The sequence below is a fragment of the Solanum stenotomum genome, chromosome 4, assembly GCF_019186545.1.
Source record: "Solanum stenotomum isolate F172 chromosome 4, ASM1918654v1, whole genome shotgun sequence".
In the NCBI taxonomy this organism is placed as follows: Eukaryota; Viridiplantae; Streptophyta; class Magnoliopsida; order Solanales; family Solanaceae; genus Solanum; species Solanum stenotomum.
The window spans coordinates 8,521,334-8,549,328 of NC_064285.1; the positions used below are offsets into that span (position 1 = coordinate 8,521,334).

General features: G+C 38.6%; 1 protein-coding gene and 1 pseudogene across 1 annotated transcript in view; both read right to left on the reverse strand.

Annotated features, from left to right (window-relative positions):
• LOC125862484 (beta-galactosidase) overlaps positions 1–27,995 on the reverse strand; it is a 299,954-nt gene that overhangs the window by 194,939 nt on the left and 77,020 nt on the right. The window lies entirely within an intron of this gene.
• Positions 25,324–26,636, reverse strand: LOC125862491 (protein PELPK1-like; annotated as a pseudogene).

Here is a 27,995-nt window from a genome sequence, read left to right on the forward strand (position 1 = left end):
AATAAGAATATATATGAACAACTTTTATAACAAGAGCTATATCAACTCTAAATGACAAAGTTAAGGATCAAACCCTTTTCCTTTTTAATTTTTTTTTTATAGAGCACATATACTACTCCTAATTCTTAAATTTTAGGAGTGGTTTTCTAATTGAGTATGAAACATTAATTATACGAGTGTTATTCTTAATTGAGTATTTGGAAAAGGGTCAAAATTGCTCCTGAAGTATGCGAAATAGACCACTTATACCCTCCGTTACATTTTGGGACCAAAAATGCCCCTTCATTGTTATCCTAAGAGACCACAAATACCCTTAAGAGTTAACAACACTGATGTGGCCAAGCCACCTAGCATTAATTCTGTCACCTAAGCTTGCCAACTAAGATACCAATGACATTTTGACCCAATTAATATTCAAATCCTAACCCATTCTTGTTTAGACCTGACCTACTAAAATTAAGAGGGAAACATCATCTCTTTTACCTCATTTTCACTATTCAATTCAGCAGACTAGCAACTAATTCTTTGAAGAACATAATCAAAGAGTTTCAATTTAGAAACAAACTCCTAACTCAAGTGCAAAAACCAAGTTGATGACTTGTGCACGTAATGTTCAGTGCTTCAAATTGCACTGAGAAAAAAGGATTCGGTCAATAGCATAATTCTTTCTTTCCCCGATCTCCTTTCGAAGGAGAGGCCTTCACCTGCTTCTTTGCCTTAGCTTGACGAATCGCATTCCCTCATAACGACATTCTTTGTTTGTGCGCGCGCCCCTTACCGTTCTCGTTCAGTCTTTTAACGACTGGAAAGACGATCGTAGAAACGAAGCCTATCGCCACGCCGACCATCAAATACGAGACTGGGCCCCTTCTCAAAGATTTGATGGAATGACCCACCCCACCCAAGAGCGCTATGTCATAAGAGAACTCATGACTGGAAACAATCCTTATGGTTTGTTTTGATATCCGGTAGAAATAAAAAAAAGTCCACGTTGGTTGGTGAGCCTAGTGATATGAGACTATCTAGCTTGGTTCGGAGAGCACTTGTTAGCTAGGTTAACTATTTTTTGGTTGCTAAATATTATGGCCTAAATGCTGAACTATTGACCCTACTTGTTCGGATGGGTGTTCACCCTAAAGTGTTCCCGCACCGCATGCATACATCCGTAAGTAACTTAGTGCAACATGGAAAATTTCATTGAGAGGAATCAATAAATAAAAGAAAAATGGGTTAACAACACCAACAATTATATTTGAGATATTGTCCTCGGGCTGAGAAGTGTCCACATGAGTTTGTTGAGGTGTTTACACAGGCCTGTAGTTCTCTTTTATATTATGTCGAGAGTTCAGATTGCTCCACTTAAGTAGAACGAAAAGAAGGAATTGAAAAAGAAAGGAGGAGCTATTGTGAAGCCTAGAAAGGCAGTAGCGGAAAATCGCTTATACCAAGTTCCCCAACAGCAGCTTAGCTTAGTAACAACACTCTTTCTACCGGCCGACGTGGCGCTCCTGGATGTTTCTGATCAATAGAACACGAAGAGGAGGANATCTTTATTTGTATATATGTTTTTGGTTTGCTTCCGCCTGTTTTTATTGTTATTTGTCTACTCTTGTTTAGTTTCTACCCTCAGACCCATTACTTGTTGTTCCGGGTTACGGGTTGGCTTACCTACTGGTGGGTTATAGTAGGTGCCATCATGACTTGAGAAATTGGGTCGTGACATAAGTAGAACGAAAATAAGGAATTGAAAAAGAAAGGAGGAGCTATTGTGAAGCCTAGAAAGGCAGAAGCGGAAAATCGCTTATACCGAGTTCCCCAACAGCAACTTAGCTTAGTAACAACACTCTTTCTACCGGCCGGCGTGGCGCTCCTGGATGTTTCTGATCAATAGAACACAAAGAAGAGGAGTAGGAGTTCGCTTTAGGGGCGAAATCTATTCGAAAATACAAAATTGAACGAGTTATTAGAAGCCATCGTGCCTTTTGTGACAAGTTTAGAAGAAACTTTTGTTCTGCATAAACTACATTTGAGATTTAGTGTGATTTATTTTATCATAAATATAGAATTATGTGATCTTCGTTGCTGTACTTTTCTTCCCATAATATTCGGTATTTGATTCTTCATCTTTCGTCCTTAATGATACCATATCAGTATATGATATGTTGTGATTGTATCATTGAAAAATGAGTTGGTTTTACATGAACGGTTGTAAGAAACCTTGATGATACCAGAGCAATATATGAATATATGAAAGTTGTCCTTAATGATACCATGCCAGTGTATGATATGTTGTGATGATATCATTGAGAAATGAATTGGTTGTACATGAATGGTTGTAGGAAACTTTAATGATACCATAACAATGTATGAATATATGAAAATAATCCTCTTAACGATACCATAACAGTATAAGATATGTTGTGATATATATATATCATTGATAAATAAGTTAGTTGTACATGAGTGGTTGTAGTAAACCTCAATGATACCATATCTATATGAAACAATTCTTAATGATACCATGTCAATATATGATATGTTGTGATTATATCATCGAGAAGTGAGTTGATTATACGTGAATGGTTGTAGGAATCCTTAATGATACCTCAATATATGAATGTATTCTTATGGTATCATTAAAGGAGTATGTAAATTAAAATTTGAGTATGAATTAAATTATGGTGTAAAAAAAAATAAAGAATAAAATAATTTGAAAAAAAAGTGAACAAAAATGCATAAAAAATAAAGAAAAGAAAAAAAGACATAGAGAAGAAAATAAATGAATAAAGAAATAAAAGAGAAAAGAAGAAAGAAAGTATAAAAAAAAGCGCTCTCAAGAGCATGACCAAGCCTTCCAAACCACACACGACCCCACCGACCCAAGGACCACCGGAGCCACCAGACACAAGTAGGCACAAAACAGTGGACGGGTACAAAACTCAATCCTTCAAAAAGGCTTTACTTGACAGAAGCAACACATTGAACCAATCCTACGGCATGTTCAAAGAACATGACGCTATGATGGAGGACAATCAATATGCGTAGGGAGCAATCCCATTAACTGAGGAAGACAAGCTCAGGCTTTACCAACCTTGGTGCCTCTCCGTAATAGTCAAAGTCTTTGGCAAGCGGCTATCCCACGACTACCTGAAAAATAAACTAACGGATCTGTGGAAGCTTACAGAGCCATTTATCCTAATAGACCTCGAGAGTGACTATCACGTAGCAAAATTTTCACAAGTTCAGAGCATGAGTAAAATCTTCCATGAAGGACCTTGGTTCATAGCAGGACAGTTCCTATCAGTTAAGAGATGGGAACCAAATTTCGTCCCACATCAATCAACCATCACCCACATTGCGATTTGGGCAAGGCTACCGCAACTCCCAACAAAATTCTACGATAAAACAATCTTAGAAAAAGTGGGACAAAGGCTGGGGACATTACTAAAAATAGATACCTGCACCTCAGCAACCCTTAGAGGGCGTTATGCAAGGATATGCATCCATGTACCTTTAGAGGAACCAATAAAAAAGGAAGTGATAATTGGAAGCCACAAATAGAAGGTAGACTACGAGGGTGAAAGGGTCATGTGTGTAGGATGCAGAAGGATAGGTCACACTCTTAGGAGTTCCACTACAACCACCCCAAACAAACACACCAACACTGCAAAGGGACAATCGCAGCTACAACAACCGAAATCGAACAACAATATAGTGAATGGGAAATTGTCTTGTTCCCAAAAAAAAGAATACCAATTGCCCCTTAGAGCTGGAGAAACCAGGTAAGGGAACCGGTTCGCCATCCAAGTATGTCCTTTACCACCGGTACCTCGGCTCTCCATTTAGGAGATGACTGGAAATTTAATCAAGGGAAAATAACAAAAAATTACATAAGCATTAATTACGATAATAAAGAAACCCCCTCCATTAACTCCCCACCTAACTCTGTCTTAAATGCTACTAACCATTTTTCCATTCCCACTAGGAATGAAACTGAAAGGAATCAAAACAAGTCGAAAATTCCTTTTGCTTCCTCCAGCCGAACTAATCCTATTACTAATGGGACCCAAAGATTTAAGACCCTAGCAGTCTCTCCGGAGATTGTAAAGGGCGTTGTTCCAGCTTCCCACCAAAATCATCGTCACGATAGTGGCGATTTGACAATGGGTGTCACATCAACGAACCCTCCTGCCACCCTTCCAGCCATGGATAAAGAGAGTGAGCGGAGGGACTCTCCACATAAAACTCCCCCAGAAACTCCAAGATATGGACCCCAATCCCCTCATCACCGAACCATTGATCTTCACATCGGCCTCACTAGCCCCAAACCACAAACCCTCCTCTTGGCTAGAACTGGCATTGCAAGACAAGTAACTAACCTTCAAGGTCATGATAGTAGGACATCCGATTACTCTGATTCTACAGGACCTGGCGTACCTAGCGCAGATAATCAAAGCGGGAGTGGACCAGCTTGGGGAACCAAATTTGGATGCATTCGCTGAGGGAGACACAACGATGGGGGAACATTAATACGATGTCAATGGAGGAACTCAATGCCATAATGGGACACACGTTTCAGTCGCTACCCTTCTTTCCTTCCCACCCATACCTAACCAGCTCTCAGAGTCCCACGTTTATCCCCAGGATACCACAGGACATTCTGAATGCAATCTACTCGCAGTTACCACCGGCGGCGACACTAAACCAAAGTGGAGGGGAGCCCTCAATCCTAGAACTGCTCAAAAGAAACACCCATGAGCTTGAAGATATACTAACCATGCTTGGAGAACAAAACATCGAGACATGCATCTTGGAGAAACCATTCTTCAAGGAGTTCACGAAACCCTACAACAGCGTGGTGATTGCATTATGCTCATTGCCATTGGAGGAATGCACCCTGAGTATGGGGAACGAGATCGCCACATCGGTGGCAGTAGTGGAGCTGAGCCCAATGGGAAGAAAACTCAGGGGAACAAGCAAAGGAAGAAGAAGGGCTTGCAGGAGCAGGAAACACCACTGTCGTTGATGATGAACTTCATTATTTGGAATGAAAGGGGGGCCAATAACGCGACCTTCAGGCGCCAATGCGACGCAATGGTGAAAGCACATAAGCCAGCAATGCTTGTGCTCCTTGAAACTAAAATGACTGAGCACAAAAGTCTCACTGAGGAACTTAGGTTTGATGCCTAGATTCAATCTCCGGCAAATGGCTTAGCTGGGGGTATTGTGGTGATGTGGAAAGAAGATGCACTGAAGCTGGAAAATCTCACAATTATAGCGCAAAGAATCCACAACACGGTCAAGGTACTCCCCAACACCTACTCTTGGAATTTCTCTGCGATTTATGCTAGTCCCGATTTTAATACTAGGACCCTCTTCTGGGAGAAACTTTGTACTATCTCCACTATCATTGATAGAGAATGGCTCATTGGCGGAGACTTCAACGAAGTCCTCAAATACAGTGAGAAGTTAGGTGGAAACTGCAACAATAATACTAGAACAAACCTCTTCTGGGATTGCCTCAATAAGTGTAAAATGGTCGATCTAGGTTTTAACGGATGCAAATACACTTGGACCAATAAGAGATATGGTAACCTTATCCTAGAAAGACTTGATAGGTGCGTGGCTAGTTACCAGTGGGTAAAGCGATACCTCAACTCCCTAGTTACCCACCTCCCCAGGACCAAGTCAGGTCATTGTCCCATGATGCTAGAGCTAGACAACACCCACACTAATAAAGGGTTAAAACCTCTCCGAATGGAACCCATGTGGTGTGCCCACCCATCCTTCCATAGTCTTGTCCACCATTGCTTCATTGATCAGGACAACCTGGGAAATGCCATAAAGCTTCCAAAAAGAGGCAACTAACTGGAACAATACAACTTTTGGAAACATCTTCTCAAGAATGAGAAGAATCCTAGCTAGGCTAGATGGGATCCAAAAGTCCACCACCTACCATCTGAACCCCTACCTCCATGACCTAGAATCCTCTCTTCTCAAAGAATATGATGAACTCTTGCTTTCTGAAAAAGAGTTTTGGAGGACAAAATCCAGAATAAGCTGGCTAAGTGAAGGAGATGCTAACACCAGCTTCTTCCATAATAGCACCATCCAAAGGAGAAGGAAGAACCACATCCTCTCAATCAAGGATGATAATGGAAACCTGGTTGAGGATCATGACCTCATCAAGAGCCACATCACCCATTTTTTCCAAAAACTCTACACTACTGAACAACCATTCTTCCAGAGAAACACCTCTCAAAATAATGGTCATGACCCTTGCCTCACTTTTGACCTTCTTGCAGGCCTAGACAATCCTCTTAGGGAAATCGAGATTCTCACAGCCCTCCAATCCTTCAAGCCCACTAAGGCACCAGGCCCTGATGGCATCCACCACATGCTTTACTAAAAGTACTGAGCTAGTATCAAGAACCATATCATTTCCTTCTGCATGAAGGCTTTTCACAACTCCTCCATCCCCCCAGAGTTCAATTCCACCCTCTTGTGCCTTGTCCCTAAATGTCCCAATCCCTTCGACCTGAGAAGTTACAGGCCAATTGGACTCTGCAACACAATCTACAAGATTGTGACTAAAATCATTGTGAATAGACTCAAGACCATCCTGCCTCTTATCATTGGCCCTAGCCAAGCCAATTGTAACATATGGTAATTTGAAATAACTATGAAAGAGCTTGAAATAGGAAATAGTCATTTTTGAAAAAAAATGAAAAGAATTCAAAATCTGGAAATTTGGTTAAGTGTGGGAAATCAGTGAGTTTTGGCCAACTTTGAGCAGTCATAACTCCTAGATCAGGATGATTTAGGAGTATTTTCAGTTATGTTTATGAAGCTTGTGGAATGATCTTTCCAACGCCACTGAGTTTGCTCGATTCCGAGTTCGTATGAGCGAGTTATGCCCTTTGAAAATTGGGCGGTTGGCAGGGAATCCGTCTGGAAATTTTAAGGTCATTTTGGTCTTTTCCCTAACTATTTCTTTTGGGGTTATATTGTTGTGTTAGGCTGATTTGTGGATCATTTTGTCCCATTTTTTAAAAAAAGAGTGAGAGTGAGGGTTTTGAGTAAAGAAGATAAGAAGAAGAGAAGAAGAGAAGAAGAGGAGAAGAAGAGGAGAAAGAGGAGATCAAGCAAGTTTCCGTTGTGGATATCGTCGGGGGTGATCCCCACTAGGTATGTGAGTTCTTTGTGTTGGGTTGATCCTTTCCTCCACACACCAAACTCATTTTATTTCCGAGAAAAACTTGGTTGGGTTGTTGAAATTGTTGGTTTGTGTTGTTGGAAGTTCTTGTTGGTTTAGTACATGATTTGATTGTGTTTTTGAGTTGAATCTCTTGTATGTTGGGGTAGTTTATGATCCTTAGTGTTTGGAGTTGAAACCCTTGAAGTTAGGGTGGTTTAGAGTTGGAGAAATGAGGGAGAAAAGTTGAGTTTTCTGGGGAAAGGGGTGGCACGTCGCGCCTGCCAGCGCGCCCCAAAAGAGCTTCTGAGCTTGCTCCCTTGGGGCGCCGCCCCTAGCAGAGCGCCAGCAGGTCCCCTCTGAGCTTCAAGGGCTGGCGCTCCGCGCCTTGCAGAGTGCCAAGGACCCCAAGTTTCCCCATTCTTTCCACACTTTTTCATGCATATTCCTAGGTATTGTACCTATGTTCCCTAGTTGATTCCAACACTCTAAGGTACTTCAAAACTTCAAGAACTCATCGAAAAATGTGTGATCATACACCTTGAATCCATAATCCAATTCAAGGCGAGTTAGTATAAGTTAAGGTGAAGTTAGAGTCAAATCAAGCAAAGTTAAGAAGTAAGTTCAAGCAAGTCTCTAAAGCTTTCCAAGAGTCGTTATTAAACGTTTTATATTCGTTTTAAGGTTCAAGTTTCAAGTTGAGTAAAGAGTATAGAGTTCAAGCCAAGTGAAGAGTCTCAAGTTTCAAGTTAAGTCAAGAGCATAAAGTCAAGTCCATTTCTCAAAAGTTATTAGGGAACTATGTATTTCCCGAAGAAGTTTCTAAATGTTTTTACATTTGAGTAAGAAAGGAACCTCGATTCCAAGTGAGCCTTTGGGCTAGATTTTGAGCAATTATCTCAAACTAAAGAAAGATGTGTTTAAAACACTTATGAGCTAAAGTATATTTTTGGGAGTAGTCTTGAGCATCGAGTTGGGGACACGAGTTCATATTAACTCGACTCTCCATAAGAACCATGCGGCCAACATGAGATTTTCTCGGGTCATACTTTTTAAATGATCACGAAAGTTAAGCTAGTGGATCCATTTAGTAAAGATAGCTTCCTATATGACGGCCAGGTATATGATGGTCCTTGGGCAACGTGAGGTAAAACGTTGCACCACCACTAGGGCTCATAGTGGTGGTTGTCGCTTAAAGAATCTCCCACTAAAGTTATATTACTTTTATATAAATAAAGTTGAGTTTGTTATTGTTTTATCATTAACGAGCAAAGTTGTTTACACTATTTTGCAAGCTTTATATAAATTGCATGTGTCTTATTGCTTTATATATTGAGTTCATTTATTCATAAGTCGAACAGAGCCAAGGTAAGTGTTCTCTTGTACTCCTTTCAAGCTTAAGTTGTGGTTTAGTTTTCCAGCTCGCATACGCGTACATTCCATGTACTGAAGCCAGTTAGCCTGCATCTTATGACGATGCAGATACATGTACCCCGGATCAGCATCCTGCACGTCGTTGATCCAGCTGAGTACTCCAGAGTCAGTGGTGAGCCTTCTTGCATTCCGGAGGACTCAATTATTTTGTGTTCCTAGTTTTGTTTTATTAGGTTGTTGCGGGTTATGTCCCAACATCCATCTCAGTATTTTAGAGGTTTATAGACAGTTAGTCAGTTAGTTTTGAGTCTCTCTCTTTGTATATATGTAAATATTCTATTTTGAGATTCGAGTTGCCTTTATGGCCAGATTTTATAAGTTAAGTTGTTTTGTAACCATGCATTTGCATTGAGTTATTCTGTTGAGTTAGGTTTCCGCTGATTTAAGAAAGTCAGGCCAAGGGTTCGCTTGGGGCCAGAAATGGTCTCCGGGTGCCGGTCCCGCCCAAGGTGTAGGCTCGGGGCATGACACCAATTTTCTTTCGAACATAAGGGCCTCTGATAAACCATCATCGTCCAGGAGTACAACACCCACTTTGGAAAGATGAACGGGCGAAGTTCCAACATGATCCTTAAGATCGATCTTGAGAAAGCCTTTGATAGGGTTGAATGGTCCTACATCAGATATACTGTCCACTATCTCAACATCCCCCCAAGCTTACTAGCCTCATCATGTCCTGTATTACTACCTCTTCCATAGCTATCCTTATAAATGGAAGAAAATCTGAGTACTTCCAGCCTTCAAGAGGAGTAAGGCAAGGAGACCCCATATCCCCCTACATTTTCATCATGTGCATGGAAAGACTCTCAAGGGAGATTGAACAAGCAGTGAGGAGGAATAGCTGGAACCTGTGAAAATCTCAAGGAGGGGACCTGAGATCTCCCACCTCTTCTTTGCCGATGACCTTTGCCTGTTCTCTAAAGTAGATCATCAAAACCCCAACACGATTAAAAACATCCTCCAATTTTTTTTTGACAATTCTGGACAGAGGGTCAATCACCAAAAATCCAAAATTCTTTTCTCCAAAAATTGCACTGACCACGATCACCAAACATGCTCCAACACCCTCGGCATTGGTGATGCTTATCGTGACCAACGACAATATCCTATGATATGGTGTCTACGATCGTCAATAATATAGTAACCCAACCAAGGGTTGGGGTCGTGTCCCAAAGGAGTGGTAATGAAAATAGTAGTTAGGCTAGAATTTTGTTCTAGTTAGCTATAGTTTGAGAAATTATCGAATAGAAACAAAGTAAATTCAAATGGGTGACACCAAAATGTCAAATATCAAGGGGGTTTTTTCACAAGTATAGTTAAAACAACAAAAATAAAGAGAAAACTCAAGTATGGAGAGAAGTTCATAGGATATGACCGCAATACAAGTTGAGATAAATCATTGGGTACATGCTTTCAATAGGAAATTTGCAAGACAATAGTGACTAGGCTAAGCTTTAAATGAAAATAAGTTCCCTCTCGAGCAACTTACCCCATTTCAAATGTGTTCCTCTCGGACACCTATTTGCCGCATGAAGACCAGCCTACACCTTACCCCACTCACTCTCTCGTGTTGAGTGTTAGGATATGGGACTAGGGCTCACCCTCTTGGGCTGAACCTCATGTCGACCCACTCCTTAGGTCTTCAGTCTAGTGGTTTTGGTTTCGCGACCTCCCTTTCGGGCAAGCCGAAAACACATGGGTGACTTTGTATTTGCAACTACAAACCCTTTAGATTAAACCACAGTCACTAGGTGAAATTATCATTAAAATACATCTAACCTATCAGTGAGCAAGACCCAACAAGAATATCAACCCATATTTGCTGAATCACACCCTAAGAATGAGGTTTTTAGCCACACATCAAGGAATAAGAAATTATACCTAAAATGATAGAGAAATCAAATGGGTAAGAAATTAAACCTTGATTCAAGCAAAGGAAGAAGAATAGAGAAGACCCACTTCCAATTTGGGGAAGATGAACTCCTTTCTTCAAGTCTCCCACAAAACCCTCTCCAACTATAGAGAAAATATAAAAGATAAAGTGAAAAATTACAATAATGTTCGGGGTTTTTTTTAAAACTAATAGAGAGCTAGTATTTATAGTTTCAGAAAATAGTTTTGCGGTGGATCGTTCGGTGAGGTAAGTGGGAATCGCCGATCGACTCGGCGATTCGCCCATCATTTGGTTCATCGCCTTCTATGTTTGCCTACAATATCTCTGCATCCTGGACCATTGGGCGATATTGTACTGCTTCGTGGAACTGTTCGGCGACGCGCCGATTGCTCATTTTTACCGCCGATTTGATCCTCTTCCTTCCGGGCTCCGCGTACTGGAACATAGGGCGAAGTACGTCCCTTCGGCGATTCGCCAAGTGTTCTTGGCGATGCTCAGTTTCTTCGTTCTTTTCAACCTTCTTGTTCCTTTTTGTGCCTAAATGTCTATGCCTCCACTCAAACTTCAAATACCTGAAACTTAAGAGTTTTTATGAGATATTAGAATAAAAGAAGCATTTGAGGACACTAATTCTATTAAAATATGGCCCTAAATGAATCCAATTTGTGGACTCATCAATTGGCACTGCTGAGGCTTTTGGGAAATACCTAGGCTTCCCTATCTTCCATAAAAGACCCACCAATGCTGACTTCCAGTTCATCATTGATAACATGAACAAAAGATTGGCAGGTTGGAAAACCAAATTTCTGAACCTTACTGGAAGAACAGTCCTCGAAAGAGCACCCCTTAGTGGCATCCCCTCCCACGTAATGCAATACATCAAGCTTCCTGCAAAGATTACCAACACAATTGGCATAGTTCAGAGGGACTTTGTCTGGGGATATACAATTGAGAAAAGTAAAATTCATCTCCTCAACTGGGATAACATCACCAATGCCAAGAGCATGGGTGGACTGGGTATGCAAAAGAGTGAGATAAGAAACAGGGTTGCATTATCAAGCCTGGCTTGGAGAGCCCTCCAGAACCCGACCAAACTCTGGAGCAGGATCCTCCTAAACAAGTACAAAAATCCAACCATAGAGCACAATTCGAGAAGGATAGTCTCCAGAACCTGGAAGAATATCGAAAGGGGTTAGATAGATGTATTTGATGCAACTGAATGGAGAGTCCATAAAGGAAATGAGGTAAACTTTATCACTGATAAATGGATCCCTCACCTTGAGGCCATCAACAAGATCATTCATGGCCCATTTTTGGAAGCAGAGACCAATCTAAAGGTCATGGATGTCTACCAGAATGGAGAGTGGAACCTGGAAAGCCTATCCTTCACCATTTCAGAAGAAATTAAGGCCATCATCAGAGGCCACAGACCCATTGGCGAAGCAACAAAGGAAGACACCATAATCTGGAGGCTAACCCCAATGGAATGTTCTCAATCAGCACCGCCTATAGGCACATAAAAGCATCTAATGATATGCAAGTCTTAGAGCCAAACGAGAGGTACAAATGGATTTGGAATGCCAAACCCCTAACAAAGTCAAAACCTTCCTTTGGCTTATGTATTACAAGAGATTGCCTACCAACAATGCTCTGAAGCAGAGAGGCATCAATATTGAAACCAAATGTAGCTATTGCAGTGATGACATTGAGGATACAGATCATATCTTCTTCCAGTGCCCAAACTCCACCACCTTCTGGAATGATATAATCTCCAAGAGTGGTTCGCTTGCCAACACCCCTTTCACTTCTTTAATAGGCACTGAGTGGATCAACCAGTGGCACAACATCAAGAATAACAAATTTAATGATCAGCTGGACTGGGGTACTCTAATCCCTTTTTGCCTCTGGAACATTTGGCTAAAGAGGAACCTTGACATGTTCAATAACAAAAAAGGAGAGTGTAAGCGCAATCGATACAATCTCGCAAGCCACTGAATTCCAATGGGTCATTGTTAAGAGCACGAAAAGAATTGACTCCAAATTTACCACACAAGTCAGCTGGAGACGCCCTAACCCCGATACCTTCAAACTTAACGTGGATGGGGCAGTCAAGAACCCCCCGGGCCCGTGTGGGCTGGGAGGCGTGATCAAAAATCACCTAGGGGTGTGGAAAATGGGTTTTGTCGAGTACACTCATTTAACAGACCCCATCAGAGCAGAACTTCAAGCACTGCGAAGGGGCCTAGCCATTGCTGTTAACCATAACCTTAGCCCGCTAGAAATTAATTCTAATTTCTCTGAACTTATTAAAATGCTAAAAAATGGTAACTTGATCTACGATGATCTAATTACTGAATGCAGGTCACTAATGGAGAGGCTGGACATCACAGGACTAGAGCATGTTTTTCGGGAGTAGGAACAAAGTTGCGGATAAACTTGCGAAGGAAGGAGCGAAAGAAGTGGACGTGGGGCAACCAATCTTTTTTTAAGCTTCACTAGCATGGGTGCGAAAGGAACTAGATGCTGATGCAATAGGAAAAACCTACAATAGGGTTGTAAAACTCCCCTTATGGCATTATCCAGGGTCAGGATGTGACCCAAACTACTAACAATGAAGCACCCGTTAACACGGGACATACTTAAATATGTTGTCCTTATTATTATTAATATTATTATAATATAAGTAACCTTTTGATAAAAAAAAAGAAGAAATTATATGAAATAAATATTGAATATAAATAAGATTATGGTGTAAAAATAAATAAAAAATAAAATAATTTTAAAAACAATAAATAAACAAAGAAACATAAAAAGAAAAAAGAAAAGTAAAGAAATAAAAGGCAAAATAATTAAAAATGAGCTAAATAACTAAAGCTACCAGGAAATAAGAGAAGTAATTTGCTTTTATAAGTCATATGCTTAATTTCACCTTAAAATCAATAAACCCACCCAAATTATAAAACCCTTAACACAATTCCTCACTTATCCTTTCAATCTTAAAAAACCTAAATACGTCTCTTCACTCTTGTGGCGACGAGTTCAATTACTTCTCCAGAAAATAAAAAACTATGGCGAAAAGAGTTTTTAGAGGAGACAGAATATCAGAGTTGCCTGTGCATATCATTCATCACATCTTATATAGCACTGACCTCGACGTGAAAGAGGCGGCGAGAAGTTGTATCTTGTCCAAGAGATGGTACTTTTGTTGGACTTCAAGACCTAATCTCATATTCGATCTATTTAAAGGCTGCAAATATATGCCCCTCGAAAACTATGCCAAGTTGGTTGATCAATCCCTCCGATCCCACGTCCAACAAAACTTACATCTTGAACAATTAAGCCTTACATATCATGATCATTGAGAATTTGATTCTCTGCACGTTGATACTTGGATTGAATTGGCTTTTAAACTTAACGTCAGAGTGCTGGAGATTTATGCTTCCTTTTTAAGATCATATAGCTTACCTGATGTTATTTATGATGCTAAAAACCTGACAACATTGCGGTTAAGAAATTGCAAGTTTGAATTTGATATTAGCACCACTCCCATAAGATTTGATTGTCTTGACGATCTTTATTTGCATTGTGTCCGTATATCAGATGCTCAATTGCAAAGGATTATCAATAGATCCCCGTGCATCAGGAATCTATCCCTAGTCGATTGCCCAGGAATAAACAAATTGCAAGTTTGTGGCCCAGTACATCTCGAGAATTTGATTGTTCAATTGTGCAAATTCGATAGTGTGATAGTCCAGGCGCCAAATCTTCAATGCTTTAAATATGTAGAGCATCATGCTGTTCGTCTTTGCAAAATTGATATTTTGGATGGTTACAATACTTTACAGACACTGGTGCTCTGTGGTGCCAGCATCACAGACCAACATTTTAGAGATGTATTCTACAAGTTCCCAAACATATCAGAATTGGATCTAACATCATGCCTTCAGTTGAAAAATATAGAGATTCAGAGTGAAAAATTAAAGAAATTCACTTTGGTACGGATGGAGAGTCTGTAAAAAGTTACTATTCAAGCTCCAAATTTATTGGAATTTGATTTTGAGGGTGATAAAGTGCCCTTCTCATCTATGGATCCTTCTTCCCTGGAAAGATCCCAACTCACTTTCTTGTCACCGCGCACAAACTTTGGATCAGTGGACAGCCGTTGGTACACAAATCTTCATCACTTTGTTCAAAAGTTCAACTATTCTAAAGGTTTGATATTAGCAATATTTTGCCGCAAGGTACTTTCCATTCTTTTTGTGCCTTTGATTTATGCTATCATTTGTTGAATTTGGTTTAAGCTATTCCAATTACAAATCTCTTGCAGACGAATAACATCCTTATTTATGAAAATCCAAGAGAAATTGTTATTCCTCCAAGTCATGATGTCGAGATATTCATTACACCCATACAGCGTGTTGAATCAACCATTAGAAAGTTAATGCTCTACTATCCTTGGATCATTTCCATACTTCCATGTACAAATAGCAAAGTACTCCAGGTAATTTCTTGCTTCACCTGGAAATCTTTTCAATAATTTGTAGACACTTACACTAGAGTTTAACTATTTTAATCTGTTGCTTTCTGTTTATTTTCTCGTCTCATAAGCATCATTGTATTTTATATGTCTTGTGTTTTTGTTTAAATACAGGTGATGTCTGTACTAAAAGGGTGTACACAGAAGCAGAATTGTGGTTCAGAATGTCCATTCAATACCGAGTATTTCCACAGGCATAGTATATTAAAAGATGTCATCAGTTGTCCCTGTTGTCCCTTTTGTCTCTGTACAGGGACAACTGAGGTGGGGATGACCATCATTTGGTATTCCTGGTTGAAATCCACGCCTCTAGCTGACCAAGTGAAAAATTTCATGCTCAAATGGTAGGAAGCTTAGACCGAAGAGTCTTGGAGAATTCAACATTTGGAGTTAATTAGAGTGTTCAGAATAAGCATGTTCTATTACATATTTCAATTTTCTGTTTTTCATTATTTTGGCTCTGTCTATGACCTTAACTTTGATTTACACATTTATACTTGATTTCACATCCATTAAATCTATCTCTCAGCTAATTGTGCTAATTGGCGTATATATATATATATATAGTTCAACCTCAAATCTACAAGTTCAGTTGAACTCTACACTCGCATGTGGCTCTGGCTAAGACTGATTTACATGTATACTTGAAGTCAAATCCCTGAAAAGTACCTTTACACATTTAAACTAATTGTGCTCACATATCACATACATTTAGCAACATCTGGAGTTCACAATTTTGCATTTGTTGGATTGTATGGAAATACAAAATGCAATTTACTTGTCATTAAGATGACGGATCAAGTGTATGTATATGTGCGACAAATTTGGAAAATTAGTTGAGCCTTAGCCCACTCCATGGTGCAACTGCTATTCTTTCTAAAATACAGGCCAATCTCCATCATTATCTCCTTGAAAACACATTTCTCAAAACTATTATTTCCTTATCAAAGCATAGAGAAGCAGCAAAAAGTACCACTGTCATATCGATCCAGAGTATAAAACTGCCTAGCTCCCATATTTCCTTGGTAAACAAGAACCATCAGCGATTATTTTTAAATATATTGTCCACTTTCCATAGCTCACAGAGAGACGTTACTAGAGTGGTATAAGCTTAAGAAACTCAATCACTATATCTATCCATGCCTTTCGTTGCATGTTTTAACTGACAGAAATCAAGAAACTGAACAAACGTCCTACAACTTGAAAAATGGGAAGTAACACTCTGTTTTGAACTCTGTGACCACCAACTCATGCAAATAACCAAAAGAACCTCAATGAAGCAGATGGATTGTATGTAAACAACAATAAAACATTTTGAAGAATCCATTACCCTGAGTGGTTTTATCTCAAATTCATCAAGACTCAGAATCCTTACTCTCTCAAACAACTTCACAGGTCCAATTCCTGAATCACTCGGTTACGATAGAATACCTAGAGGTTTTGAACTTGCAGGGGAACAACTTTTTTGGAGATTCAGCACTGGGGTTCCTTTCATCTTTGACAAAATGTAGGGTCCTAAAAGAACTCAGTTTTTCGATGAATCCGTTGGATAGTGTTCTTCCTGCATCAATTGGTCTGAATCTTTGAATTAAAAGACGTCATTCCTGAAGAAATTGGTAATCTTACTGGAGTGACAAAGATGAATTTGTTAAACAACGAGTCGGCTGAACATATTCCTAATACTGTCCAAGGCGTGCTTACCTAGATAGAAACAATTCAGAAGGAGCCATGCCAGAGGTTATCTGCAGTTTAAAGAATCTTGGAGCATCATTAGACTTGTCAGTGAATGAGCTTTCTGGTTCAGTGCCACCATGCTTAGGGAATGTTACCAGTTCAAGAAAACTTAATCTAGCTTACCTGCAAGCTTGGGGAGCCTTCAATATCTCATTACAATTCAATATTTCATCCAATTTATTAAGTGGGAAAAATCACGCGGTGATTGGAAATTTAAGGTCTGCTCTACTCATTGATCTATCAATGGTAAGATTCCTAGCACGTTAGGGGGTTTGAATTGATTGATCAAGCTTATAAGAAATTAGAAGCTCTTGTGTTTCTGGAATACCTGAACATCTCATTTAAAAAACTCAGTGGAGAAATAGGTGTGACACTCAACGATAGATATCATGATTCTCACTTATTTTGTAAAGCTGATAGCGATAATTAAGAAGAAAGGGGGATTGAGAGTGAGGAATCTGACGTTACATAATCCAAACAAGTTCCACACCTTTGCTTGTAGCCTCTCTTGTAACAGCAAATGCTGCATAGTATCTACTTGCCATTGTATACAACAAGTTGTTGATTGAAATGAATGTTGTATTGCTTCTTGTGCTGCATTTTTACAGCTTTATTTCTATAAATATAACTCATCTGAAGAGGATGGCTACCACACTAGCATGTCTTCATTTTCCATCAATTTTCGAGTTTACATGTTGAAATTCTTCAACTAGACCGGGAGATGTTTACAAGAATCTGACTAGGTGATGAAAGATATACTGGAGACTTGAGCATACGGCGTTGGGTAAGTGATTCTTTCCCAAATGAGATTTCATAAGGCGGTGGATGCTAATTTGGTACATCTAGGAGTTGAACGAATTGATGCGAAGATGCAATGTCTCTTTAGTGTCACCTGATGCAAGAATTAGTATGGAAGATGCTCTTCAACACTTAAAAAGTCCTGGCTCTAGTTTCTCAAAGGAGAGATCCCTCGAGAACTCGGTGATCTTCGTCACATGATTTCGTTAGATATGTGTTGGAATGTATGCGTCCACTTATCAGTCAAGGACCAGGTCCTTTGACTCAGAAAGAACAGTAACTAAAAATATGCGTTCACTTGTTTCGATGGGACCAGGTCCTTAGCACAGTTACAATAACAAACATTAATATAAGTGCTGAAAGTAAAGATTGAACAAACAACTTTACGTGTAAACCTCCTTGCTCAAGGGAGTAAAAGCACTACCTGTCTCAACAAGACTTTTCAAACTGCTTCCACTAATCTTCTCCAAGCAAAAGACAAGCCAGTTTACAAAATGAGATTAGCCTGCTAATCTCCACACTAAGCAATGCCTCCTATCACTTAGCTGAGCCAGAGCAAATACAACACTGCCCACTATACTAACCCTCATTGATTAATATAAACTTTTCTAAGCGGATACCACACCGCCCACTAAACCACCTAACTCTAGATGATTTAGAATTTGACTAAGCAACACACATGTTGCTCACTAAACCACCACCCTCTGGATGATTTAGACTTTTAGAAAACGAAACAAAATATTTGAATCCTTTTATACAATAGGAACAGATTTACAATGTAAGCACATAAGACACAAAGCTCTAAATACAACAAGATGTTTTAGCACTCCATTTGGTCCCTTGTTGATATGAGCAGTGTTCTTCTTTGAAGATGGCCTTCTCTTTTCAAGCTTGTGAATTTTCAGAGAAAATCCAAGTTTTTGTTTGCCAAATCTTGAGTTTGTGTATTTTGGAAAGAGATGATATAAATAAACACAAACTTGTTGAAACACTCCTATTGGCTGAAGGCCTGCTGTTTAGAAAAGTTGTGCACCTACCACATCAGAGGTGGCAGCTTTTCTGACAGATGTCTTGTCACCTTTTCACATCACAGTCTTGAAGGGACCAGGTCCTTTGCAAACTTCTTTGTGGGTTCTTGAAAAGGCTTGCTGGCTGACTTCCTTCTTAGGATGAATGAATTTAATATGGTGTTTGTCATGTAGAAAATATCAACCATAAAGAGTTATTACCCGTTGGACAAACACCCTCGTCCATTCTGATTGGTGTAGTACGCTGACGCTTCACCAATCTCTGACACGACAACTTTACAATTGTACCCCATTATAGATCTGGATGAGAGAACTCTGCCTGGGACCAGGTACCTGCATTTGTGAGACACTGAAGCATACAATCTTGTCCGCTCTTCTTATTGGTGTAGGACATTGCACTTTTCACCTACCACCTGACATGACAGATTTACAGTTGTACTCCATTTGTATCTGGATGAGAGCACTCTGCCAGGGACCAGATCCCTGCATTTGTGAGAATCATCAAAACACCTAGAATATAACAATATGGAATATAACCAGCTTACTGGCTATATACCACCATCCATCTTTAACATTACAACAGTTGAAAAAAGATTGGCCTCACCTACAATAATTTACGGGTAAGCTTCCAACAACTGTATGTGACCATCTCCGAAACTTGAAGAGCTTCACCTCTCAACCAACTACCTAGATGGCGTTATTCCACCAAACATACGAAAATGCAGAAAACTCCAAATCTTTTCATTATCTATAAATGAGTTAATTGGAACTGTACCAAGAGAGATACCCAACTTAACAACCCTTACAACCGTATACCTTGGAACTCTGTATCTGAAAGGTATTATGACACTTACTTCCGAGAAATCAGAAATTTCTTCTGATAGTTTACACGAGTCCACTACAAGTCAAGAGACCAGGTCCCTTGACTATACTAAGAATAGATGTTACAATGTTTAGACACAAGACACAACTCTCAACAAAACAACTTGATACTTTCTTCAAAACCGATCAGGTCCCTTGCTGTTCATAGGAGCTTGTTCCTTTTTCAGAGAATGAATTTTGCTTGAAATATCCTTGTTATGCAAAAACTAGGTATTTTGTTGTCAAAGTGTCCAATATAAGATTGACAAAAACACCTAGTAGACTGCCATTGGCTGAGAGCTGTGCGCCAAAGCTGTCTTGCCCACCTATCGAAGAAGGCGTGACCAGTTGACTTGTCCTGGACGATTCCCACTCGAGGGATCAGGTCCTCTGCCAGATTCCGTAGTTTGTTAATTCATCAAAACATTAGAATATAACATTCCATTCTTATCTTCCACCAAATCGGTACTCTGATCATGTATTATCCCCACTTGACAGGAAAGATTCCAGCATGCATTTTTTTTTCTTACATATCAGCTCAACAGAACCTCCCCAAATGTGCTCTATTTTGATAGTTAGTTTTGACCCTTGTATGCTATAAATATACCCTACAGGCTACAAGTGTACAACTACTATATGCACGATTGCTCTTACAAAAAATTTTCCACGGAGAATAGTGCCTAGAAAGATATTCAATGTGCAATTGGAGTGTGAGATGCTAAAAAGTTTCCGCCATGGTAATCTTACTAAAGTCATCACTAGTTGCTCCAATCTTAGTATTGGAGTACTGGCCGAATGGGACACTTGGAAAAAGACTAGTTTTTTGGGGGTTGCTATGAGTTTTTAGCCACCATTTGAGAAGTAATTGGGAAATAGCCACACTTCAATGGGGAAATAAATTCAGACAAAAAATATCCCTAGTTAAAACACGGAAGAACTTATAGAGGTTTGCACCCTATAATCCTTCCTTTATTTCGAAACTCCACCATATATTTGAACCCCATGAGTCTTTCCTTGGAGTGGCTGCTCACTATTGATAACTTTTAAAAATAATGGCTAATATTTGACTGTAGGCGTTAAAAATGGCTATTCACTTAATTCGCCAAATATATGATGGAGGCTTTAGTGAAACTCATGCCTACTCGAACCTTGAGGACAAGGTTCTTATTGGGGTTGGGGGTATTGCTATGAATGTGCCTAGATCAGTATTGACAAAACAGCCCAACTCGTGGCTATGTGTGGGATCCGGGTTGATAAATAGAGACTTGTGAGAGCAAAATAGGTTTATGCGAATTATGATTATACTTAGGCAAAGACTGCGCTTCTCATCTCCAATTCTCTCTTAGTTCCCTCATCCCTTCTTCTTTATAGTTACTATTATTGTTCAAGTTCTTCATACTGTAATTGCCCCTTTTTCTTATGAATCAAAGCTTATTAGTTTATTCTCTCTGTTGTTTGTACAACGGCGACACCAACAAACTAAAAATGAAGCTATATGGCAAAAAGAGTTGACAGAATATCTGAATTGCATGTGCATATTATTCATCAAATCTTATGCTGCACTAAACTCAACGTGAAAGCTGTGGCGAGAAGTTGTATCTTGTCCAAGAGATGGTACTATTGTTGGTCTTCCAGACCTAATCTCATATTCCGTCAACTACAAAACTATAGTACCGATTATACATATATTAACCTCGAAAAGTATGTCAAGTTGGTTGATCAATCCCTGCGATCCAATAACAAACAAAACTTACATCTTGAACAATTCATCCTTACATATCATGATCCAAAATTGGATTCTCACTTGGATACTTGGATTGAATTGGCGGTTAAACTCAACGTCACAGAGCTGGGGATTCACCATTCCTTTTCGAGTTCATATAGCTTACCTGATGTTATTTATGATGCTAGAAAGCTGACAACACTGCAGCTAACCAGGTGCAAGTTTGAATTTGATATTAGCACCACTCACATAAGATTTTATTGTCTTGAGGTTCTTTATTTGCATCATGTCCATATTTCAGATGCTCAATTGCAAAGAATTATCGATAGATCCCTATTCATCAGGAATCTATCCCTAGTCGTTTGCCGATGAATAAACAAATTTCAAGTTTATGGCCCAGTACATGTGAAGAATTTGATTGTTGAATTGTGCAAACTCGGTAGTTTGATAGTCCAGGATCCAAATCTTGAATATTTTAAATATGTAGGGTATATTGATCATCCTTGCGAAATTGCTATTTTGGATGGTTACAATACTTTAAAAACACTTGAGCTCAGTGGCATCACGGACCAATTCGAGATGTATCCTGTAAGTTCCCAAACATTTCAGAATTGAATCTAACAAGATGCTACAAGCAAAGAAATATAGAGATTCAGAGTGAAAAACTCAAGAAATTGACCTTATCAGAGTTGAATAGTATGGAAAAAGTCACGATTCAAGCTCCAAATTTATTGAACTTCATCTTATCACGGGGGACGAATCTGGAAAAAGTCACGATTCAAGCTCCAAAGTTATTGGAATTCAATTTTAGTGGTGATACAATGCCCTTCTCATGTATGGATCCTTCTTCCCTGGAAAGAGCCCGACTCAAATTCTTCTCAACTAGCACAGTAATATCAAACTTCGGAGATGTGGAGGACAGTTGGTACACAAATCTACATCACTTTGTTTGAAAGGTCAACTATTCTAACGGTTTGATGTTAGTAATATTTTGCCGCAAGGTAAATCAAATTAAAGTACTTCCCATTCTTTTTGTGCGTATGCATTACTTGTTGAATTTGGTTTAAGCTATGCCATTGACAAAATTCTTGCAGACCAACAACATCCTTATTTATGAAAATCCAAGAGAAATTCTTATTCCCCCAAGTCCTGATGTCAAGATACTTATTGCACCCATGTTATTTGTTGAATCCATCATTAGAAACTTGTTGGAATGTATGTGTCCACTGGTCTAGATGGGACCGGGTCCTCAGCACAGTTACAATAACAAAAAATAAACAAAGTGCTGAAAGTAAAGATTGCACAACAACTTTACGTGGAAACCTCCTTGCTCAAGGGAGTAAAACCACGACCTGGCCTGCCAAGACTTTTCAAACTACTTTCACTAATCTTCTCCAAGCAAAAGTAAAAGCCAGTTTACAAAATGAGATTAGCCTGCCAATCTCCACACTAAGCAATACCTCCTATTACTTAGATGAGCCAGAGAGGATACAACACTGCCCACTAAGCTATCACCCCTAGATAACTTAGACTTTGCTAAGCGGATACCACACTGCCCACTAAATCAACTAGCTCCTAGATGACTTAGAATTTGACTAATCAACAAACAATGCTGCCCACTAAATCAGTTAGCCTCAACTGACTTAGACTTCTACAATGAACACAAGAATCTGAATCCTTTATAGATTAAGAACATATTTACAATATAAGCACGAAAGTAAAACTCCTAAGACACACTCTGACGCTTGCAGCTCGATCAGGTCCTTGGTGTGCTTGTCTGAGAATACTTCACCAAGATAGTCTCTGCTTGTATACTTGAGAATTTTCAAGATGCAAAAACCTATAAAATGGTAGACACAAAACTCAAACTCAACAAAGATGCTTCAACACTTTATCAGGTCCTTTTGTTGAGTGTGAGTATTGTTCTACCTTGAAGATGGCTTTTTCCTTTTAAGTTTGTGAGTTTCTGTTTGCCAAAATCTTGAGTTTGTGTTTTATGTTGAGAGATTCTATCAAAATGAACACAAACTCCTTGGGACCGCCCATTGGCTGAGAGCCTGCCTCTCTGGAAGGACGTGCACCTACCACATCAAAAGTGTCAGCTTTTCTGACAGCTGTCGTGTCATCCTTTCACATCGCAGTCTTGCAGGGATAGGTCCCTTGCAAACTTCTCTTAGTAAGTTCTTGAGAATATGTGCTGGCTCTCTCCTTTTGAATGAATGAATTAGTTTTTTGTTTTCCCTTTGATATATTTAGACATGAAAAGTTATTATCCAATGAACAAGCAACCTCGTCGCTTCTGATTGGTGGAGTACTCTGCAGCTTCACCAACTTTCTGACGCAGACAACTTTCCAGCTGTACAAGACTTTGACCACTGGACGAGTATTCATACTCTGCAGAGGACCAAGTCCCTGCATTTGCGAGGAGATCATCAAAACATCAAGGAACATAAAAACTTATCAAAACTCAATCAATATATATATATATATATATATATATATATATATATATCAATGCCTTTTGTTGACTCGTAGAAGTTCTCGTTCTATATGAATACATTCAAAATATATGGTCTATCATTACTTGGGTGCCTATTGAGAAAAGTGGTGCAAGAAATTGAGCGGTGAATATCTACTCAAGTTGAACATCTTAGGATGGTAAAAAATGTAGTTGTATTTCAATATGGTTCATATCATTTTTCTTTCTGTTCCAAAAGCGAAATAGTCTATTCAAGACTCATCAAGAGAAATACCAGTCAAGGATCCGAGTCCTGGAAGCCCTAGCAACTAGGCTTGTCTTCATAATTCAAAGTAATATTCTTGTAGTTCTTTTACTTTTAGTACTCTATGTTCTTGTTTTCAACCGGATGCTTATAGTACTAACTTCTACTAAAGATTCCAAAAGCTTTTAAGATTACTACACCAATATTATCATTTTTCGCAAGTCTCATATCACAACTAGCATTACACCCCGTCCTCCTGAACTACAACGAAATTGTCAGTTAAACACCTAAACTATACGAGAGTCTTATTACTCCTAGATTTATGTTTAATCTATGAGGTAATAGGACCATCACATATTTTAGGTATGTAACTGACAATTTTGCCATAGTTCAGGGGAGTTCTTATGTCTTATCCCTTCCCTTTATCTATTTAAATTACCACTCTATTTTTATTAAAACACGCATTGATGTTAAGTTGGACAAATATTGTTCCAACTCGACAACAGGCTCATGTAGGCCAACTTTAAATTGATTCCTTTTTATTTTGTTTACTTTTTAAGTTGAGGTTTCTTAATGAATTTTGACTTTAGGCCACAACTATCATTGAGCTGTAGCTAAATTCATGGATAAAAGGATTATCAAACTATAATTACTAAGATAATGTTACTTTATAAGAGAAAATGAGTTCCCTTCCAAAAAACAACGGAGGGTTAAAGTTATGGAACTTGTAAAAATTATTGTTTGTTCGTCACTTTTTTTTGTTATACATGGTAACATGGAAGGAATAATACATAAACATGTCCTTTAACTTGGCTTCAACTGACATCTATGTCCTCCAACTTTCGATGTGCACAAATAGACACTTAAACTTGTATAAAACTAATTGAACAAGTAGACACTCACATCCTATGTGACATAATATACATAAGACGCCACATAGGATGAAAATTGGTCACGTAGGATGACACATAGGACAAATATGTCTACTTGTTCCATTTTTATACTAGTTTAAGTGCTTACTTGTGCACACCTAAAATTAGAGGGCATACAAGTTGATGCCAAGTTAAAGGGCATGCTTATCTATTATGCCAACATGGAATTAATGACCACCCTACTCTTGGATGTTATGTTCCAGTGTTTTGCTATTAAGTTGTTGTGAAGAAATTGACAAATGTTGGAGGAAAATAGATATAGGAAAATACATAAAACTCTCAATGAAAAGAACAAGATGTATTCAATTGAAACAATTCTCTAAAAACTTTCAAAATACAGTTTATATGACAAAACAATTGCAAAGGTAAAAACAATGAATAAACAATTGCAAATTTAGATGTCATGCCTTCAACTCATAATATGAGAACCAATTTGGTTATATATGTTGAGTTCAAGAAGGACTTCCTTGAAACATGTTGTACATGAAAGATGAAACTTTAATAATATGGGGGTGGTGGTGATGGAGAAGGTGATGGTTTCTTGAAGTCGTCATTTTTTGGCAAAGACGGCACCTTGTATTCTTGTTTAGGTATGGAGGGTACTTTTGGAACAAATGATACCTTTTTGTAGTTATCTTCTGAAACTAATGGCTTCTTATAGTAGTCATTCTTGTATTCATGTTTAGGCACCGAGGGCACTTTTGAAACATACGACACTGTCTTGTAGTTATCGTTTGAAACTAATTGTTTATTGAAGTAGTCATCTTTTGGCAAAGTTGGCACCTTGTATTCTGGTTTGGTCACTGCGGGTACCTCTGGAACGTATGTCACCTTCTTGTAGTTATCTTCTGGAACTGATAATTTCTTAGAATAATCATTCTTTGGCAAAGAAGGCACTTTGTATTCTTCTTTAGGCTCAGAGGGCACCTTTGGAACATATGCCACCTTGTAGGAATCTTCTAAAACTGATTGCTTCTTGTAGTAGTCATTCTTTAACAAAGAAGACACCTTGTATTCCTGATTAGGCACTGAGGGGACCTTTAGAACATAGGACACCTTTTTGTAGTTATCTTCTGAAACTGATAGCTTTTTGTAGTAGTAGTCATTATTTGGCAAATAAGACACCTTGTAGTCTTCTTTAGGTACTGAAGGAACCTTTGGAACATATGACACCTTTTTATAGTTATCTTGTGGAACTAACGGCTTCTTGTAGTAGTCATTCTTTGCTAAAGATGGAACCTTGTATTCTTGTTTAGGTATTGAGGGTACCTCTGGAACAAAAGACACCTTCTTATAGTTTTCTTCTGGAACTAATGACTTCTTGTAGTAGTCATTCTTTGGCAAGGATGACACCTTGTATTCCTGTGTAGGTACTGTGGGTACCTCTGGGACACCTTCTTGTTGTTTTCTTCTAGAACTGACGACTTCTTGTAGTAGTCATTCTCCGGTAAAGATGACACCTTGTATTCTTGTTTAGGTATTAGGGCACCTTGTATTCCTATTCAGGAACTGAGGGTACTGTCGTGTAGTTATCTTCTGTAACTGATGGCTTCTTGTAGTTATCATTTTTCGACAAAGATGGCACATTATATTCCTTTTCCGACTCGAAGGGTACCTTATAGTCTTCAGTTTTGGCTATTGTGGTTTGTACTTTATTGTATGTTGAATCTGATGATTCATAAGAATAAGGTGAATATGCCATAGTGCATGTGGCAATCAAGAAAAATGCCAAAGCACAAGCAAGTTGAGGCCATTGCTTCTTCATTAGACTTCCCATTGAGAAAATTGGATTCTAAATGTTATTTTTTCTTTTTCTTGTGTGTTTTAGAATGGAGGAACTATGAGTTTATATAGCTTAATTAAGATGGTGACTTCCTGTTTGGATGCTCTCAAAAATAATCCAAACATATCAGAGATTTTCCCCTTTTTTTGGTTAATGCTTCCACTAAGGTCTTGAGATAATGGGAAGCCATGAACAATTAGTACAAATTTGTTCCTTTTTAATAATTTAAATCCAAACTTTTATAACTTCCAAGAATGTTATTCTTGTTTTATTTTTGGTGGCACATCGAAAATTTGATTAAATAATTTTTTGAAAGTTGAGATGTGTGTCGGCCTAACAAATATTGTCCATTAGGTACATCTACTTTTGATGCTTTGAGGACGACTTATAAGTTATAATTCACATCATTATGTGTTTGATTAGGTTTTGATACAAACAAGAAAAAAAATGTGTTGTAAAACTTAAGAACAAAAGAACAATATAAAGATAAAGACAAGAAGAATATAAGACAAGAGGAACAATATAAGATAACTTTCTTTCTTTCAATTGTTCACCAAATCTTCAAGTGTATACAATATGAACCCTTATGCCTCTATTTATAGTGTAACATAGAGACATACAAAAGGTTAGTCATAAACATGACATTAACATGAATATAATGGAGGAGGTTATGGAAGTGAAAGGTTACAAGAATAATGGTTATAAAGTTGGAGGTTATGGAAGTGAAAGGTTACAAGAATAATGGTTATAAAGTTGGAGGTTATGGAGGTTATGGTTATCTTCGTAATAGAGGAAAGTAATGGAGACAATTGGTGAGAGTAACTTTTTGGTGTAATGGATATCCACACTATAATATTTTACAACACTCCCCCTTGGATGTCCATAGATAATATACCTCATTAAAACCTTACTAGGAAAAAACCAGTGGGAAAAAATCCTAGTGAAGGAAAAAGAGTACACATATCTTTTAATACACTTTGAATATTGCCTCGTTAAAAGCCTTACCAGAAAAACCTAATTGGGATAAAACAATGGTTAAGGAAAAGAGTACAACACGCCCCCCCCCCCCCCCTTAATTAAAACTTTACTTGATCGGAGATGATGCATTCCAATCTTATATCACAACTTCTCAAATATTGATGTTGGAAATCCTTAGTGAATAAGCTTACAAGATTATCACTTGAATGTATCTTGAACATCAATCTCACCATTTTGTTGAAGATCATGTGTGAAAAAGACTTTTGGTGAAATATGCTTTGTCCGATCTCCTTTGATTGTATCCTCCCTTCAAGTGAGCTATATATTATTTTCGTATATGGTGGCTGGAATATTATTTTCAAAAGAATATCACAA